This window comes from Nematolebias whitei, chromosome 4 (genome assembly GCF_014905685.2).
Source record: "Nematolebias whitei isolate Nwh7 chromosome 4, NemWhi1, whole genome shotgun sequence".
NCBI classification, from domain to species: Eukaryota; Metazoa; Chordata; class Actinopteri; order Cyprinodontiformes; family Rivulidae; genus Nematolebias; species Nematolebias whitei.
The window spans coordinates 44,890,959-44,896,415 of NC_056501.1; positions in this window are offsets into that span (position 1 = coordinate 44,890,959).

The following is a 5,457-nucleotide window of genomic DNA, read 5'->3' on the forward strand; positions in this document are numbered from 1 at the left end:
CTCAGTTTTCAAGTCCCGTTTAAAAACTCACTACTATTCAGTAGCTTTCAACACCAGATGATCTGTGTTTTGATCTTGTACGCTCAACACTGGTTTGTCGTCATTATCTGCATCGTTTTTATGTCTATATTCTGATTTACTTCATTTTGTATTTTGCTTTGTGTGTTACCTGTTGTTTTGTCTGTACAGCTCTTTGGTTGGCCTTGTAGCTGTTTTAAGTGCTTTATAAATAAAGTGGTATGGTATGGTATGGTATACCTCGAGAATGTTTATGGATCTCACCGGAAGACATTGAGTGATTATTCCATCCTTATTAGAACTCTTACAGTGACCTCGAGAGCATCTATGAACATTGTTGATCGCTCTCGTATCCCCCGTCTGCAGATTGTCTACATAAATATGTGCTTGTTTGTGCAAGTTTTTTTTTTTTAATATTAAGAGGTTTTTTTCCCCTCAGGCAGGAAAAAAAAAGTCTGATAGGAATTTTTTTTGCCTCCAACTCCTACATGTGTCCAGTTAACCACTGATTTTGTCTGTCCAAACAGGTCTCACTTGTAAATGAGTCTTTGAGGCTCAATAGATTTATCTGTTTAAATAAAGGTCGAATGAAAAAAAGTGTCTTACCTGAGAGAAGATTGGCTGGCTGAACTAAAGGCTGGGGCCACTTTCAACTATTTTTATATGAAAATGTGAGACCCATGTTTGTTTATTTGTTTTGCAATTCTTAAATAGTATTCATATGTAGTAGTATGTCAACGGACAGCTTTGCTGTACCTTCAGTACTAATTAATTATTTACAATGGGTTCTTTCTTTTTCGAGTTAAATCAATGCCATGTGACCGAGATAACTGTGAGTATTGTTTCATCAGTGGCAGGAGACGTTATTTTTCTTTGACCCATCAGAATAAATGCAGTCATTCATTTAACAGAATGAAAATTTAACATCAAAACATTGTACACTTGATTCGCTGATCTGGTTCTGATTAACAAAACTTGGCACGCTTTACTAACAAGACAACCGAACATTTCTGAAGGCATCTAGATTGATTTACTGGTGGAAAGATTTACAAGAGGAGTTATTTAGAGGAAGATGGATGGATGGAGATGTAGGTTTTGTTGACCAGAATTAGCACGCTTCTTTCAACACCAGCTCAAACCTCCGGTACACTTAGCGCGCGACGACTCGTTACCTTCGCAGAAGATGAATCAGCTCCGGTACCGGGTCCATTTCAACGCTACCTTTCCAGCGTCTCCAGTTAAAGCGGCTGATCGTTGTCAGAAGTCGTGTCGATTTACTCCGTTCAACAAACAGGCTTCCTTTGAAGTTGTAGGCGTTACGCCCGGGTGAGTTCACAGCGAGGATCTGTGACTCCGTCAGCGATTCCACTCAGAAGTGGAAGACTCCAGAAGGCTTGAGAAGACTCCATCAAAGACTGAGTTCGACTCAGATCAAAGACTGAAGAGTCGAGAAGACTCCATGAAAGACTGGTCCAAGACTCCAGTCCAAGACTGGTCCAAGACTCAGAAGACTAAGACTGAATAGTTCCAGGAAGTGTGGACTTTTTAAAGAGTCCTCACTTCCGGTCACTTAGTACTTCCTAATTGGTTGAAACAACCAACAGGGGGTGGTTCTAGTGATGTCAGAGGGTTATTAAAAGTCAAGAGAGGGTTCAGGAATGTTTAGGAACATTTAGTACAGACAGAGAAATGTTATGTCGAAGTGAGACAAACGCAGATGCCAGTGGAAGTTATTTACCGTCTGCTAGGTTTAAAAACAATACAGTTCGTTCTAATAACTCGTTCTTTGACTGTCTCTGACTTTTGACTGACATCACTGACTTCTCATTCAGACAGTAGATCAAAATGCATAATTACTTTGTAAATAGACATTTAACTTGATTTCTAAGTCTAATGAGGTTTAAAAATCATTAATACTGTTTCACATTTGATTTAAATGAGTGGTTTACTTTCAACATTAGAAATGATATGAACTAAACACACTTTTGATTATCAAGATATTGTAAAATAGTAATGATAATATAAAAAGAAGAGTGTTCTTTCAATTGATTAATTCAGGATACAATTAGACAGTCTCTGGATGAGATAATTTGTATTTCTGGATTCAAATCAATGAAATAACAGTTCCTGTCCCATGAAGGTCTTCAGAGACAGGTTTTGGTCGGAGGCCTAGTTCACTACACATATTTATTTTTGTTTACTTAATTTCATATTTATGTTCCAGGTTGAAGGTGGCAGTCCAGTCTCATGTAGGTTCCGTTCCACTCATGGCTCGTGCACCACAGCTTGTGGGCGAATTTCTGCTCGTGTGTTACCTTGAACCATCCTTGTGTCTTTTCGTTGACTGACCACTGGAAAGCCTCAGCCTTGGCTGAATATTTATTTTAAGAATCATTATTCCCTCCATTAGAATAGGTTTTTAACTTAGTGTTAATAAAATTTATATTGTATCTTGGAACACGGTCTCCTGCTTACTTGTAGACAAACCCAAGTGCCTGTGTTGTGGATTGATTCAGTTGTATTGAAAGGAAAACAAGTGTAATTTACAATATCTAGTAAAAACAAAACAAAAAACCTTAAATATTTAACATTTTATAACTGTACACTATAAATTGATAGTAGATTATAGATATTTTTCCTAAATTATGCTATTTCATTTAAAAGAAATTGGCACATTTATGTATTTTTCATGAGTAATAACTATTTACAGTATTTACAGTGATTCACAGCTTGAGACTGAATATTGAAAATATGAAGGAACAAAAGGGTGATTTGTACATTTTATGATTCTTATTGTGTTGATATAAACACATCGATGAAGGTGTTGAAGTAAAACATATCAGCAGACTCCTCCTCCGCATTCCTTCTGCAAGCAAGGTGGAAACGAATAGCAGTAAGCCTTGGTTGTAGAAGCTGTACTCCTGCAGGACATCTGGACTGCTCCCTGGTTCTGGTCTCTGTTTCATAAGACATTTCCAGTGACACTTACAGAGACCGAAGATGTGTGAAGTATGGACACAAAACACATTGGGAAGACTGCAGCTTCAGAGGAAGAGCAGGGAAGTGTGGAGCCATGTGGTCCAGAATGATGCTATGCAGGACTTCTCAGGTGGGCATTGGTAAGACATTGGTGAGCCCTGTGGCACAGGACCAAATCTGGATGGTACCAGCTCCCAAGTTTAGAGACCATCTAGGACAAGAGGGATAAGTGGTTGGGACTCCAGCTGACAGTTCTTCTCCTGCTGTCACCCAGTGAGATCTAAAACAGATAAATGTTTTTAGCACATACATATAATACTTAATATAACATATTTACCTTTATTTACCTGGGGGGAGGGGGGACGCTTGACAGAATCGGACCTGCTCTATTCACTACTCTCTAAAATAGTGATTTCAATTCAACCTTTATTTATACAGGTTGTCAGTCTCATTGTACCCCAAGGACTCATTTACAAGAGAGACCTGTTTTTAATCAATTTAATCAAATGTTTACAGATGTTTAACAACCTGTTAAAATACACCAAAATGTAGGAAATGGCATCTCTTTTATTCCAAATTTTCTGGGGAAGGAACCACGCCGGACCACCTCCTATTTTTGTTCCAGCATCAACTTGTTTACAAATTAAGCCCTGGGTAGATCGTTATTTTCCACATGGTGACAGCACCCTGCAGCGACTAGAGTTAAATCTGAGGAATGTTGTGATCTGTGAACTTAATTATTTTGTCTTGTGTGATTGACAGTCTCCTCCATTTGAACCTACTGACAACCTGCTACTATTCTGAGCCAATCTCCAGTGTAAGGGTCTCTCCAAAACCCTAAAAAAAAATCAAAGAACCTGAACATCTTCACTCAGCTTTCAGCCTTCAGCTCCGTGGGTCCTCACCCAGAAAATTTGGAATAAAAGAGATGCCATTTCCTACATTTTGGTGTATTTTAACAGGTTGTTAAACATCTGTAAACATTTGATTAAATTGATTAAAATACAGGTCTCTCTTGTAAATGACGAGGCTCAATGAGACTAACAACCTGTATAAATAAAGGTTGAATTGAAATTACTATTTTAGAGAGAAACAACAATTAACAAGCCTGTGTGTGAAAGCCCTATTCTGTCAAGCACCCCCCCCCCCCCCCCCCCCCCCACACACACACACACTATCTGACCCGAACTCTGCTGAATTCAGTCCTGCATATTGTTCTGCTCCAATCTCATTTACTTCTGCCTTTCAGGTGCTTGAATTCTCAGTTTTCCAGGTAAGGACAATCCATCCATCCATTTATTTTCGATAATAAATTGGACTGTCTTTTCAATATTTTGATCGTTGTTATTTTGGCAAATTAGTGCCATTGTTTTGATACCTGATGTTAATACACGCCAAACATTTCACTCGTTTTTTTTTTTACTGTAAGCTTATTTATTATGTCTGAAATGTTATGCACCGCGGTAATGTATGCAGGAGTTCCGACACAACAGTTGTGTGCGTGTCCTACAGAGCTGGCTGGAGACGCTGTGTGTAAAACAATGGTCTGCAGGTGCACAGATGAAGGTGAATGAAGACGCTCCCCACAGGACATGCAGTCTGCATCTCTGCTGGCAGGAACATGGCAAGTAGGTATCTCTGCAGGCAATTTCGGAAAGCATATCTGGGCGATCATATTTGATTGGACTATAGGAAAGTGGGCGTATCTGGGCGGTCATATCTGATTGGAATATATGAAAATGGGCGTATCTGGCCGGCCGCATCTGATTGGACGATAGAAAAATGGGCGTGTCTGGCCGGCAATATTTGATTGGACGATAAAAAATAGGCGTGTCTGGCCGGCCACATCTGATTGGATGATAGAAAAAAAGGCTGAACGATAAAATGCCGTAACCACAGATATATGATGTCTAAAAACAAGGCGTTATTGGCAGATTGTGTTACCCACAGGCATATTATGTCTATGGTGTTAACCGGTTCGACATTAGCGGCATCTCAGGTTCAACACTGGCGGCGTCTCGGTTCAACATTGCTCCAGTATACTGCCGCGGCATCTCCATAACTTCTTTTTTCGCCTCTCTTAGCACAGAAATTCCGGTTACATTTCAAAATAAGAGCAACATAACTGGGTAGTGGGGAGAACTAAATGTTAGGGGCACAAAGTTTGTTTTCTCAGTCATCCAGGTATATAACAACAAAAAAAGGTTGAATCATGTCATCTGGACTTCGTTTTTTGTTAAAAAGAAACGTTTCGCCCCTCATCCAAGAGGCTTCGTCAGTCTGAGGCCTAGCCATCTGGTATTACCCAGAAGCCACCCTGACTCTTGTGTTTCAAGCCTGCCTCAGATACCCCTGAAGTCTGGCCTTTTCACTAATGGTTTCAAAAACACAAAGTTTGTTTTCTCAGTCATCCAGGTATATAACAACAAAAAAAGGTTGAATCATGTCATCTGGACTTCG